This window comes from Babylonia areolata, chromosome 7 (genome assembly GCF_041734735.1).
Source record: "Babylonia areolata isolate BAREFJ2019XMU chromosome 7, ASM4173473v1, whole genome shotgun sequence".
Lineage (NCBI taxonomy): Eukaryota > Metazoa > Mollusca > Gastropoda > Neogastropoda > Buccinidae > Babylonia > Babylonia areolata.
In genome coordinates, this window is record NC_134882.1 from 13431441 (window position 1) to 13447475 (window position 16035).

At 41.6% G+C, this 16035-nt stretch overlaps 1 pseudogene; it reads right to left on the reverse strand.

The window, feature by feature from the left end:
- LOC143284340 (putative transporter YutK) overlaps positions 1 to 8950 on the reverse strand; it is an 18394-nt pseudogene extending 9444 nt beyond the window's left edge.
- Positions 8951 to 16035: the final 7085 nt, after the last annotated feature.

Genomic DNA, 16035 nt, shown 5'->3' on the forward strand with positions numbered 1-16035 from the left:
GAGAAACGACGCTATAGTTACGTTTCAAATGCCTCTTTCTCTCTGATCCGTTTCTGAACGATACTTTGAAATATCACTCACTCACTCACTCACTCAATCGCCTAATCAAGTGTTCCATCGCTCATAGACTCTGACTTACTCATTTATCACTCATTCATGGACGGACTCGTTCACTCACTAAATCACTCAGCTTGTCAATAAATCAATTACGATCAACCGCTCGGTCAGTCTGGCAATCAATCAAAGGCACTGGTAATACTTGCATTGATGACCTGCCAGGGCGAATTATCTTTTTCTTTGTACCTACATTGTTGGTGTGGGGTGGGTGTATTCTCTTGAAAAAACCGATCTCGAACAAAATAGACATCCGCCCCCCCATTCTCCCCTACCAGTTTTGAGCCTGATAATTTCTAATTACTGGCAGGCTCAAATGTGCATAACCTGTGTTTTGTACAGATGCAATTCGTACAAGGTCAAAGGGAAGTCATTCGTGTAAAGATATGGTTGCTCCTCTGAGAGAAGTATTTCCTCCCCCTTTCTGCTTTCGTAATAACTGCGTTTAAAAGATAAACCACTGAAAGGAGGGTAGATCAGAATAGAGATGTGAGTTGTGGCAGTGTCTGATGGCCAAATCCAATCACTTGATTAACATAAGATACATTGCCTTTTTCGACATAAGAAATTTGTTTTCCATGGTAATCAAGAACTTGAGCTGCCACCTTCTTCCAGAAACTTCATTCATCGAGTTTCCTGTCTTGGGGGATTATGTGATATCATACACACACACACACACACACACACACACACACACACACACACACACACACACACACACACACACACAGCATGTCTCACCCCATCCAAGAAAATGGAGGCAGCGACTCCAGTGGACTCTATGGCAGTAGTGCCCAGAACGAAACGCAGCGAGTTGCCGATGACTCGCACCAGGAACTGCATGGCTCCCACGTGGTACAGCATGGACAGTGCGGCATTGGTGAGGAAAAAGATAGGCATCGCCTGAAGGACACAAATAAAACTCACAATGTCTTGTTTGTTGGGGCTTGGTAGCATTCGAGACGTGTTGATTACAGGGCAAAGACACACTCGCTATACACTCAGTCTGGTTCTGCGACTGAGCAATTACTGTCATCAGTAGGGGCTCATAGTTATTGCCTTGTGCATGCTAAGTCAGAACAAATATTACTGAGCTCCACCACCGAAAAGACTCAGCAGCAATTTAGAGTCTCTCGTGGCTACCTGTCATTGACATTTACCTGTGGTTAGCTAGCTTGGAAATGTCTATGGAAGACACGCGTTATACAACACATATGATCACAACAAACAAATAATAATGCTCTTTCTCGTATTTGTACACTCTAGCATGGAAAATGCCACGTTTGTGTCTGCAGTAAATATACAATACTGATCAATCTTGTCATAATACATACTCCCTGGTATGGTAAATGTCACAACTGTGTTTGAAGCGAATCGACAATACTACCCAGTTTTGAACGGAGAGCTAATCATTTTAAAATGTGACAGACAGATGTCAACAGCAGATCTGGAGCACTTCCCTGTCTTTTCATGAATTTACAACAGTTTTGTTGACTGCATTTGGAACGCTCATTCATTTTGTCTTCCACAAGCTGCTCGACTGTAAAGAAAATCACCATGTCCCTTTCCTTGGTCTGGACACAGGATATTGTACAGTATGATAATACCTAGATTTTCTTAAGCCTCTTCGGTAATATTTTCTTTATGTTCCATCAGCGGTATTTTCTTTCTGTCCTTTCAGCAGTATTTTCTTTATGTCTGTTCAGCTAACTGTACTTTATTTTCGTCTCTTAAGCTGTAAGTTTCTCTTTGTAATGGTGGCCATTTTTGTCGTCTTTAGCATCATCATAGTCACCCCTTGCTACTGCAACACCGATGCAAAATGAATCGAATATCTCTCCATCGTCCCCAAACCTCCATACACACAGTCACGGCAACCTTAACGGCATCTTCATCTCACCCCAAAGATGAAGTGGTGGTCACTGTACGACTCCCCAAAGAATGTCCTGGATGCAGGCTTGGCGTTGTCGAAAAAAGAATTCAGCCGTGCTTGGACCCATAGAACCACTTCCTTTCCCCCCTGCCACCTCATCACCAACACTGCCAGAATGAACTGGAGGCCCAGACTCCAGTAGATGGTGTGCCAGTTCACCTGCAGCATCAACATCATCATCGTCATCACCATCATTATCATCATCATCATCATCATCACCATCATCAATTTATTCTCGTGATTGCCAACGTGATCATCATCATCATAACGATTGTAGTGGTGGCCATTTTTGTCGTCATTATCATCATCATAGTCACCCCTTGCTACTGCAACACCGATGCAAAATGAATCGAATGTCTAAATCTAATCACAGTTTAGAGCCAGGGAAACGTGACTCCCACTGCAGGGCCTCTGCTGGGAAATGTTGAGAGAAAGTGGTAATAAAAAAGAACAAAATTACAGGCTACAATTTTTGTCAAAAGTATGCAAACAACATGTTTTTCTCTTCTGAAACTAACTGACATAGCGGTCTCCTGAAAGCCTTTTGAAACGATGAGATAACTTTAAGGTGGTCAAAGAACTAAGTACATTTCAGGTACGTAATTTTACGTTTCTTGGTATATAAAACGTAACTATTATCATTGTGAATTTTACAACAAACACTAAACAGCAACACGAAAAAGCAAGCAAACAAAGAAAGCGTATCAAATAAAGTCTTAGTATCAAAGGCATCATAATTGAACAAAATTAACAATCAACATTATTCAGACTATACACATTGTGGAACAGTTCTGCTTCCTTTCTTTGGCTTGCCTTTGCTGTTCTCGTGACACTCGCCTTTTCTCTATCCCTCGTCCACTCCCTTGAACCCCCCTCCCCATGCTCCACAGGAAGTGTTTCAACATTTTCAGACACGTGCTTTCCCCTTGGTGCATCAGTCTAGCCAATACATGTCGTATTATCTGGGTCATCATTACCACTTGTGCTTGCCCAAGTCAACTAAGGACTCTTGTTGTTGCCTGCTAAACGTGTGCTTGTTAGCTTTACTCGCTGATCTGGGGCCGTATTCAAGACAAATTTCATTTTGCCTTCAGGCAAGTTATCTTTGACATGGTTGGGACCCGCGGGTACAGTTTACCATGAAGGATAAGTTATCTTCGTATTCAAGACACATGCAGTTCGCTCAGACAGCTAACCCGTCTGTTGTTGTTTTTTTAAATCCCCAGATTCCCGTCTGAGCAAGCTCTCAGTTTCACTTCTCATCGCACCACAGCTTGGAACATTGTCGAGAGAGTTCGCAAAACACGTGCTGTCCGTAAAGCACGCCTGTTTTCCCTTTAAAAAAAAAAAAGAAAGAAAAATGCTGCAAAAGGATCTGCCATATTTACCTCTGCTTCGTGGGCAGTCAACCTTGGCAGGTAGTAAGGGTAAATTTCCTTGGGTTTGTGGACTCGCGGGTAGACTCTTGTGTTCATGAATACTGGATATTGCTTACCCTTGGGCAGTTTGCCTTGCCTCAGGCAGATTACCCGCAGGTACACATTTACCCTCAGGCATGATGTTCTCTTGAATACGGCCCCTGGCTGGTAGTTGGTTGACGCTTTGAGCCACAGATCATGCCATGTGCCATATTAGGACTGTGTTCAAGTTTGTTCATAATTGAAATACAGTCTCCTTTTGGGATGAACATCAGCTATGTCGCTATATTCATTTCTAGTTGAAAGATAATTCAGTAAATCTCGATGATAGGTTAACCTGTCATTTAGGTAATAATTATGGCCACAGCTACAGTATGGCATGTTAACCCGTCGTGTAAACAGTGTACAGGATTGTGTAAATGTTCACCAGTTTTTCCTAATTGTTATGGTGTTGTCACTATCGCTTCTAAGTGTGACATAACAGTTTTATAATGATGGCATAAATCACATACTTATCAATGTTGACGTAAGATCACTTTATTCGTGCAAAGAAAAAACAGTAGGAAAGTTTTAGTGACTGAAATGTTTAATTACGATATTTCTCAGTCAGGTTATTTACGTAAACATCTAAAGAAAATGTTTTCCAGCCTATCTGGAGGACAATAACCTTCTAGTGTCTAAAACGATAGCCTCCATTTTCAAAATGGTGTCGCAAGAATATAGGTGACATGTTTGCAATTAAAAAAAAAATGAACGAAATGAAATGGAAGAGAATATTCAAACATTGTTTTAAATTTGTAACATTTCTGCATTATTTTGGTGATAAATCATTGCTGATATGTGAAGAAAAATTCAGGTAAATCACTGAAGTGGTTGAGGAATGAAAATAAGATAATATCACGACTAAGCATTTTGCATAAGAGACACCGGCAGTGTGATAAACGTCACCAGTATATGTCAAGGAAGCGGACAAAAGCAGACGTCAGTAGTTTTCCTGCTCGCCATTTTTCGTCTCGAATTCCTCTAACTGGCAATGATGTATAGATCACAGAGGCTCAAGAAGCGATGAAATGGGCCATGGACGAAATATGAGTTGTATTATGAAAACAAATCAGTGATAAAATTTAACGTTGTGCAGTACAAGTCATCAATAGCAATCGTTCTTTAACTCATTCTACCCTACAGTTACTTGTCTGCTGCAGCTCCCCGGACCAGCACTACATGAGACCACTGCAGAAAAAAAACAGGGTGGTTCACTAAAACACCGATAATCGATGGAAAATTGTTGTTTTAATCGATCAAACAATGCTTCGTTTTCGGAATCAGTGAACGGTTCAGTTTAGAATGCAAACTGTACCAAACAAGAATGAACGAAATTAGAATAGTGTTTTGGTACGAGAATGCTCGTACCTGTTCCACAGAGGAAGTAATCATGGTACGAGCTATCTCGTACCTGGAGTAGAATGAGTTAAATGTCCGTCGGCTTTTGACTTTTCCCAACTCAGTTTTTGTTTCAGTTTGAAAAGGGCTTCAAAGCGTGTGAACTGATCCATTTAAGATACACCCCATCTACTAAAAAAAAAAAGGAGTTGATACATGACCTTCGCATACATCTAACGTGCTGGTCAGGTACTTCAGAGCCTACCATAAGTATGTATAAATCTCCGAACTTGAAAGGACATTGGTGTGCCTACAACTCTGGAATAATATCGAAACTGACTTAGTTGGAGGTATGGGAAATTCGGCCACAAGCGGTCATTGAGTAAAGATTATCCACAGGGGAACCACTGCATTGTGCATTGTATGCCGTCAGCGCAGCAAAAGTACCTTGGAGGGGTGCGTGGAGAAGAAGAAGCAGATGAAGAGGAAGACAAAGATACCAGGCAGAGATCTCAGCCTGGCTGGCTCTGTCATGGCCACGTTCGTGATCACGTAACCCATAAAGGCTCCAACCCCGCCATACAGCAGCCTGCACAGACAAACCATATTATCACGACTGTCTGAATAACAGCTCCCTGAAACAAGGCTGTTCTTATCACAGCGGACGGAATAATGCCTGTCCGTGCTTTGGTTACATCTCACACAATGGGTTTCGGACAGTCGTGGCTCGGACATTCGTGATGCATCCACAAATAGAGTTCACTGGCCTGGGATTTCGTAAGAATTTCTGACTTTTATGAAGTATGTGTGTGTGTGTGTGTGTGTGTGTGTGTGTGTGTGTGTGTGTGTGTGTGTGTGTGTGGTGTTGTGTTGTGTGTGTGTATATATATATATATATATATATATATATATATATATATATGTGAGTGTGTGTGTGTGTGTGTGTGTGTGTGTGTGTGTGTGTGTGTGTGTGTGTGTGTGTGTGTGTGTGTGTGTGTGTGTGTGTGTGTGTGCGTCAGTGTGTGCATTTGACAAATCTGAGCAAAACAGAATTGTCAGAATAGAATATCTTTGAAGCAAAATTATGGAAACATCTTCAAAAGAATAGCGCGTAAATGACGGAAGACGTTGTGACATAGAATCATGTAATTTGCGCAAAATATAAGACAGTTTATGGACTGGGACACTTGTGGTACGAGACTTATGGACTGGGACACTTATGGCAAATGTCGTCTAAAATCACTATGGTGAACAGATTTCGTCTGAAATCACTTTTGTGAACTGACGTTAAATTAATGACCACTTATGGCATGACACGTATGGCATTGGACACATATGGCATGACTCGTATGGCCTGGGACATTTATAGTATGACCCTAGTGGGCTGGGACACTGATGGCATTGGAGACTGTGGGTTGGACACTCTGAATTGGGCACATATGGAATGGGAGACTTATGCACGGGAACACCTCTGGCATTGGGACACTAATGGTTCTGGACACTCTGGGACCTGGACACTTCCAGCATTGGTCACCCATGGGTCAGGACACTTCTGGCATCGAGCACTTCTGGCTTGGAACACTTTTGGCACGAGACACATTTGGCACTGGACAATTATGGATACTTATGGGCGTGGCTTGGACACACTGGGCAGTTATGGGCTCGGGCACTGTGTTACTGGGCACACTGGGCAGTGGACAATTTGTGCATTCGATACGGGGGCTTGGACAGTCAAGGCATTTGACACATGTTACTTTCAACGAACTAGGTCTTGGACACATGTGCGATATATTGATTGTTCATGGCGTAACTTCACTGACAGTGGTAGAAAAAGAAACGTATATAAAAAACAAACAACAACAACAACAACAACAAAAATTTAGCTCAAAGACAGACCATCTGAGGAAGAAGCGCAAGGTGTTTATACGGCTGGTGGTGGCGGGGGACTTTGGTCCAGTGCACCATCTGCCCAGACTGGTCCTGCCCATCAAGTCCCTCACCCTGTGACGACTGGCGATGACAATACCCAGCAAGGTACACCACAACAACCGTATGGACCCCTCGTCCCCAAACCTGCACACACACACACACACACACACACACACACACACACACACACACACACACACACACATATATATATATATATATTAGTGGCGAGTATAACGCATGACATTTTAATAAGAGATGAATGGCTTACACGCAGCAGAAAAACAACCTGTGACATTTTCAGATAACAGGACAGTATTATTATCAAACAATACGACAGTTACATTCAATCAGGATTGACTATAAGCTATCCACTCTGACCTTTTCTGCAGTCAACGGATCTGGCCCCAAGTATCTTTCTGAACTCATCCATATCTATACCCCGTCTCGCCAGCTCCGTTCTTCCTCTGATACTCGACTTCTCAGGATACCTCACGTCAGAAGTAAGACCTATGGACACAGATCGTTTTCTTTTCAATCGCCAAAGACGTGGAACAAGCTCCCTGATAACCTCCGTCATTCTGATTCCCTCGCATCTTTTAAATCTCGTCTCAAAACTCACATTTTCCCCCAGCAATAAGTTCAATTGTGGCAGGTCCACTTCCTTTTCGTTAGATGTGCTTGACTATGTGTGTATACATATGTATGTGTACATAACTACATGCATGTATGTGAAAGTGTATTGTGTGTGCGTGTGTTTATGTAAGTTTGTGCCTGCCTATGTGTGCTTATGTGTTAGGGTAGCTGTTAGATACACATGTATGTTAACGTGTATGTATGCAGTGTGTGTGTGTGTGTGTGTGTGTGTGTGTGTGTGTGTGTGTGTGTGTGTGTGGTCACATTTTGGTGTGTGTATGTAACATAGATATAATGTTTTATGTTAACACATGCGTTTTTGTAAAGCACCTAGAGCAGTTTTCTGGATAGTGTGCTATATAAGTATCCATTATTATTATTATTATCTTAAAATCTTTCAATACTCCAATGGCTAACGAAAGGGAAACGAAACGAGACTTCGAACATCTCCCAGTTTAACTCTTTGCTTACATCTAATATACACACAACATTCAGCACCATCAACAATTAAGGAAAAAAAAAGTTCAGTACAGTGTTACACACCCATGGAAAGTTCTTTAACAATCAGCCAAAAGGGTTTTCGAAATATGGAAACAAAGGCTTTTACAAGTCAATACGAGGAAATGCACAGGCTGAGAGGGAACTGCTTTGAACATCTGACTGAGATTAACTCAGTACGGCCAGTCCTCTCTTCTCCTCTACACAGACTCCTGTGGGTGTCCAGTGGGTGTCTCAATGACCCAACCTTTAGCTTCCGTCGTCAGAATTGTGGTATTTTTTGTCAACATTCACCTCTTCAGTATAAGAGCCTTCCGCTTGCAATATTTTGATGATAGTAATTGGGCTGAAACGCTGTTAACGTCGTCTCTTTCGCCGTTCGTATGGAGAGAGTTAACGGATGCAATGAGAAGGACCGAATTCACAGCTGTTGAAAGGCATTAACTGTGATTTCTTTTCACAGCAGATAACAGATGGTGCAGATAACAACGAACAAAACTGAACACTTCCAACCAGATATCGTAATATCGTTGCCGATTCCAGAAAAAGGTATTTTGAGCCGATTCTCTTTACCAACACTAACATGACAGTACAAATAAAACTCGAAAAGAAAATATCCTCTGAAACATATCTCATTTACGATTAACTGTACTAACTGACCAGCTATACAAATAACAAGCCATGAAACTGACCTGTAATACATGGCATAGCAGAAGTAGGCGACGTAGAGAAGGAGGAAGAGGACGGTTAAAAAGTGGCCACCCATTTTGTCGTTGATGAAACTGATCATCTTCCTCACAGCTTGTTGAAGGTGAAGGACAAAACGACCCACAAACGACGAGTTCTTCATTCTGCCCTCCTCATCCTCATCCTCACTGGGGTCGTCAAAGGGGTCGTGGTCATCGTCAGGCTGGGGGTCAAGGAAAGGGTCGTTTGGTTTGAAGGTGATGGATGTATCCTTTTCCTTGGTGACAGCGGGAGATGGAGAACGCTGTACTGGGGGCTGAACGTCACCGTTTTGGCGCTGCTGGTTTGAATCCATTGGGAACGTTCTCGATCCTTTCAGAAATCCTTAAACATTTTAAACGCGTCGATGATTGATTGATTCACTGGCCGATTGACTGACTATGATAACAATAATAATAATAATAATAATAATAGTAGTAGTAGTAGTAGTAGTAGTAGTAGTAGTAACAATGATAATAATCATCATCATCATCATCATCGTCATCATTATCTTATCTATAAAGTATCATTCCATGTAAAACATTCGTGACTGCGTTGTGCAGTGTAAAACCGATGTTTAAAACCCTACACCCACACTGCACAGACTGAACACTGTGGCTTTCCATAATTCAACACAGATGGAGTGGATTCATGACCAACAAGAGCAGACTGGGTGCGGCAAGTTAAGAACGACATGAACCAATCCAGGACCATTCTAGAGCAGCCAAAAGTGGTAAGCAACCGCGCGATGAAGATGTCATGGTCTACGGTGTCGAAAGCTGCAAACAGTTCAAGCAGTGACAAAATAGACACACGGCCACTGTCAGAAGCATGAAGGAGGTCAGTAACTACACGCAGCAAGGCGGTTTTAGTGCCATGGCAATTTCGGTAGGCTCACTGAAATGGATCCAGAAGGTTGTAAGACTCCAAATGCCACAACAACCGCTTCAACACAGCATGTTCAAATGCATTTGACAAGGAATGCAGATCAGAAGCAAGACGGTAGTGTTACAAACAGTTCAGATCAAACTGGGCAGGGGACTTGACAAAAGCATGCCTAAACCTCTGAAGCACAATGCCTGATGACAAAGACATTCAAAATGACAGTAATCTCATCCAAACAATCAAAACGGACAGGACGGGGATAGGGTTAAGGTCACAGGAGTTCTTTGGCAAGTTCCGGAGTAGGCCTACTTTTCTCACACAAGTTTCAGTTACGGGCTCAAACTCTGCGAACAAAATACCACAGAACTCAACAGCATCAGTGGAGCGGTCTGGCGTGTCAGCTTTAAAATGCTTCTGATCTGTTCCGTCTTACTAATGAAATATTCATTGAGTCTACCTGGAAAGAGACAGATGGAATGTATGAGGGAAGCACCGTAGCATTGGATTTGCTCATCATTTTATCAGTGAGATGAGGTGATAGAGCTCTCTGGAACTGTCGGCATAAACTGTCTTTCACAGACACAGTGTTTCTTGGCTTCATACATCATGTTTGTCACCAGACTATGTAACCGGACAAAATTCACCCTATGTACAGCTTACAGCTGGACCAGATCCACGCCAACTTCGTTCTGCTTGTCGCCTTTGTGCCTTCCCTCGAGAGTCATCCAGGCAGCGGACTTAGGGTCCGTCAAGGTACATCCTAATCAGAGGGGTATGGTGGTGTGCTGATCTTACAGCTTATGCAAACATTTATATCACGGAGGTCAACTAAACAGGACCCAGTGACGGACTCAAATGCTGTACATATATCATTTTAAAAACATGCATATCAATAGCTTTCAGATTACGTGAAGCCACAATTGTTGCTTTGTCAGATTTTCGGAGAGTTCAGAATGGTCTGATAACAACATATTGAAGACCGACAGATCAAGTGCGTCAGTTGCACGATTTGTACCCAGCCAATCTAAAATGTGACCACAACGAAGAGTAAGAATGTGACTTACTGTCGAAAACCAAGGTTATCACAAACAGTATTGAGAGCAACAGTATGTAGATGAAAAAGAATACACAAAATAAACATTGATATCAGCAAGAACAACAGTTGATCACGCGCGTATTGTCGGCCAACCCAATGTCCATCTTGCGGTGTTGTGTACTGACAGACGGACATAGCGTGCAGAAAAAACAACAACATGATGCACGAGCGGTTAAATAGAAGGCTCAGTGGGCACCGGGACGAAAGTGTCAATTGAAAGCAATCGCTGAGAACTACAAAACATATACCACAGTAAAATCCACAACATGATGCAAACGACGAGGTTGAAAAGACGACGAGACGAAAGTATGGCAACAAAAACTCGACAAAAACAGGAGCGTGAACTTTCAGTTTGCCAGGCGAAGAGCCAGAACTCTTTTTTTTCTGCAATAGGTAGTCCCTTGTATTGTTCCTTGTCACTGGCCTCCACAGGCCGTGTCTGGTATATTTCCAATTATCTATCTATCTAGCTATCTATATATGCATATGTATATGTAGCCAAGCGCTCAGCTGGCTATAACCATTGTTCAACTCACAGCACATGCCGTGAAGCGGATGGAAGTTTTACTACAGTGACGGTGTACAACCATCGACCTGTCCATGAAACTTGCATGGCGTAACGCTATTTAAATTCAAATTTGAAAAGAAAGCTGATAGGTGTTCAGCGTTGTCGTCTGCTACATCCGGTCACTTTTCGAGGTGCCGCTCTCAAGGACACATCGAGCGTGTGGCACACACTGTCTGCTGCCTGACATTCTACAGCTCTGTCTTCTTATCTTCTCTTCTTCTTTACTTCTTACTCTTTTTGTCAAGTACAACGCCGAGATTCCTGACTGAGCTGGAAAAAGGGATGGATGTACTGCCAAGTTTGATTGTGTCAATTGTGATGGACGTGAGTTCTTGATTAGTTCCTATGATCATTGTTTCCGTTTTGTCCGTATTCAATTGTAACTTATTTAGAGTCATCTAGTTTTGAATGTCCAAGAAGCAGTCGGATGTTTCTTGAAAAAGCGAGGACAAATTTTCAGGGGCATCACTTTTCTGAAGTTGAGTGTCATCGGCATAAGAATGATGACTGACGTTGTGGCAGTTGATAATTTCAGCGAGAGGAGCAGTGTAGAGTGTGAAGAGCACAGGGCCTAAAACAGATCCATGTGGAACTCCGTGTTCGATGTTAACGGGCTTAGACTGGTAATTATCAACGATGGCAGACTGGAATCGGTCGGTGAGATATGATTTGAATCAGCTGAGACCAGTGCCGTTGATACCAAAATTAATGTATAATGAAGACGGGAGAGAAGGATTGAAAGGCAGCTGACAAGTCGAGAAGAGTGAGAAGGGAAATTTTACCTGAGTCGGTCGCTAACAGTAAATTATTCAGGATGTGAAAGAGAGTAGTTTCGGTGCTGTGGTCAGCACAATAGGCAGACTGAAAAGGGTGAATGAGATTGTTGAAACGAATGTAGTTGCTGACTTGTTTCAAGACGGCTTTTTCAAGAAGTTCGGACAGGAAAGGAAGGTTAGAAATTGGTCGATAGTTTTTCAAGGTGTTTGCGTCGAGGTTGGATTTCTTTAGAAGAGGCCGGGCGATTGCAGTTTTGAAAGTGGGTGGAAACGTTCCAGTAAGAAGAGATGAATTCACAATACTGGTGATTGTAGGGAGAAGCTGTGGGACTCACTGGCAATAGACAGAAGCTGGTATGGGATCAAGCTCATATTATTTTATTGTCACTTCATTCAGGATTTCATGGACTTCCGTTTCAGTCAAGGGGCAGAAGGAACGGAGAGGTGTGCCATTGAATTGAAGATCAGCAGAAGTAGGTAGGAAAGGTGTTTGATCCAAGGTGTTTGATCCAAGCTGGTACGAATATTTTAAATGCGTGTATGCGTGCCACGTATGCGTCGTTTTGAATGTGTGGGTGGGCGGTGTGCTCTGACTGTAGAAATCATACACCACATTGAGGGCAAACAAACTGAAAATCAAACCAACTTGATTTATTATAATTATGAAACTTTTAAATAAGAAACTTTCCCAGTCTATATCGCTCTCTATTTCTCCATGTGTCTGTTTCTGTCTCTGTGTGTCTGTCTCTCTGTGTGCCTGTCTTGTCTCAGTCTTTCTGTGTCTCTGTCTCACTCTGCCTCTCTCTGCGTCTCTTTGTCTCTGTCTTTCTGTCTGTCTTTCCTCCGTCAAGAAAATTGTTTGTGCCTGTGTCTTTCCATCTGTCTGTCTCCTTGTGTCTCTGTGTGTGTGTCTTCTGTGTGACTCCCTGCCTCTTCCCTTTTCTTTGTGTACCGGTAAAAGATCCCAAGCAGGCTGTTGAGAAACCACAAACAACAACACAGTGACAACCAGCTGTGTAAAAGGGCAGCGACCTGTTGGAGTCAATGAGACCTCCGACTATCATCATACACTGAGCGAAAGCAGCTTTCGACAAATCCATATACGCTACACCACATCTGCCAAGCAGATGCCTGACCAGCAGCGTAACCCAACGCGCTTAGTCAGGCCTTGAGGAGGGGGCGTGGGGGAAAGAAAAAAAAAAGGGTGAATAAATAATAGATAAGCTTACACAAATAAATAAATAAATTAATTAATAAATAAATAAATAATAATTATAATGTAAAAAAAAAGAAAGAGAAAAGGTGAATAAATAATAGATAAGCTTACGCAAATAAATAAATAAATAGATAAATAAATAAATAATAATCATATAAAAAAGGTAGTAGTAATAATAATAATAATAATAATAATAAAATAATACAATAATAAATAAATAAATAAATAAATAAGATAACAATGATGATAAATAAGCAAATAGATGTAAAACATGAAGACACACATTCACATATACACCCACACATGCATAACAGATATGCACCAAACATGCAGTTTCACAGATATGAAAGCACAGTTAAATACATTTAAACGTACATGAGCTCCAACACACACATACACACCACACACATTACCCTGTACCTCTTCTACCCCCCTCCTCCACACACTCATTTCTAGTCTACGTATCGCAGCTTCCACGGCACACACACACACACACACACACAAGAAAAAAAACAAGTAATGAAAACACAGCAACACGCTCAATGCATCAAGCAGGCGAGCGAGCAAGCAAAGCGAGAGAGAAAAAGAGATAGAGTCGGACAGCAGAGTTTGGAAAGAGACAGCCGGAGACAGATATGATACAAACAGTGAGAAGGATACAGACAAACAACAGAGACAGAGACGGACAGACAGACAGAGACAGAAGGCAAAGAGAGAGCGATATATACATATATAAAGCGCAGTGAGCCCCATCTGAGATGGGGGGGATTGCGCTATATCAGCCTTCATTTTGTTTATTCATTTGTTTATTTATCTATTTATTTATTCATCTATTCATGTATTCATTTGTTTATTTGTTATGTTATATTATCATTATTATTATCATCATCATCATCATCATTATTATTATTATTATTATTATTATTATTATTATCATCATCATCATCATCATTATCATCTTAAGTTAGGTGATCTGTTATTTTTTCCCTTCCAAGTGTTGCATTTCCCCCTGATTCCCATCTGAAATACGTTTAAGTAAACAACAGTGAGGACGCAGAACCCCAAACTGTCCTGAAGGAATGCGCTGTAACGAAAAAATTTCTCAAGTAGAGCATCGTGCTGATACCAGTCAGCAGTCTGATGTATCAAGTATACCTACATTCCAGCAGTTATCAAAGAAGTGTATTACTGAGCAGCTCACCTTACAAGCAGGCAAGTCAGACCCAGAAGTACAGAGGAAAATACACAGACACTTTGTTTTGAAAACAGTTCATAGGCTTGCAGGGAACAACAGGAATCCTGTACAGTTCTGGGCAAGATGACGTGCGTCATGACATTTTCTCGAATGTAATATCCACGTCTCGACACGAACCTTGTACACGACGAAATCTTGAAACGAAATCGTAGTTAACTCACTCAGTACGGCCAGTCCTCTCTTCTCCTCTACACAGACCCTTCGGATGTCCAGTGGGTGTCTGAATGACCCAACCTTTAGCTTCCGTCGTCAGAATTGTGGTATTCTTTGTCAACATTCACCTCTTCAGTATAAGAGCCTTCTGCTTGCAATATTTTGATGATGGTAATTGGGGTGAAACGCTGTTAACGTCGTCTCTTTCGCCGTTCGTATGGAGAGAGTTAAAATGTCTTTGAAATGCCTAATGGAATTCGCTAACTACGCACAAAACGCACTGCTTATCTTTCCCGAACGTACACTGTGTAGGAATGAATGGAGGGGGCCACACCAAGGGGGGGTACAGTAAGCCAACAAAAATATTTTCACTGCACAAACTTGAGCAAAGTAACGAAATAAAAGAAAGAGGCCCCCTGCTTGTTCACCTTCCACTGATCACTGGGTCCTCGTGAATAGAAGCATAATATTGGGTGATGTGTCATCATGACGAGCGTGTTTTTGTGTGTGTATGTGTTTTTTTTTTTTGTGTTTTTTTTTTGTCCTCCTTCAATGAAACCATACGGTTATCTAATCAATAGCACGTTAGAAAGCACACGCAGTTGAGATGAATAACTGAACTGCAATGTCAACAAATGCATCGTAAGAGCAGCAATGTCTTCAACAAACTTACATGTAGGCTAACAACATCTTCGTCTTTCTGAGATGAGAGAGCGAGAGAGAATAAGGAGAGAGAGAATAAGGAGAGAGAGAGAGAGAGAGAGTTGGGGAAGGCGGAACGGTACGAGCCTACACAGTTGAAAAGATTATGTACGTATGCCTACATGGCCGAAGAGAGAGAGAGAGAGAGAGAGAGAGAGAGAGAGAGAGGGAATCTATCTGATGTATAGTGGTATTTTCTGGCATTGTAACTCGATAACACAAGACACGTGTATTATAATTTTGCGTACCTCATGATTTTTATTTTATTTTGTTTGGCGTATTTCGAAAAAAAACCAACTATATTCTTAGTTTAGGCTGTTAGTCTGGGTGTACGCTGAGTTCATGCACAAAGTGAAAACTGCTTGATAAATTACTACGACTTATTTTGTTGTGCTGTTTCCAGTTTTAAGTTGTACGGTTAATGAAGGGTTGCTTCCCCTGGCATTTTGTCCTTGCACAAGTTTCAGTTTCAGAGAGGTATCAAAGAATGCACACAGATCCATATGCGCTATACCACTTATCCATTCATTTTGATATACATTTATTTACATTTTGAACATTTCCACTGTGAATTACTCGTGTAATATTTCATAGAACTATTTATTTCATTCTCTTTTTGTCTTCGATATCTTATCTGAAAATGGTGTATTCTGTTGTGATAAATTACATTATACATGCGTACATACATGCATACGTACATGCATACATACATACACAAGTGTTGACACAAAGCCATCGGGATGTGATCTG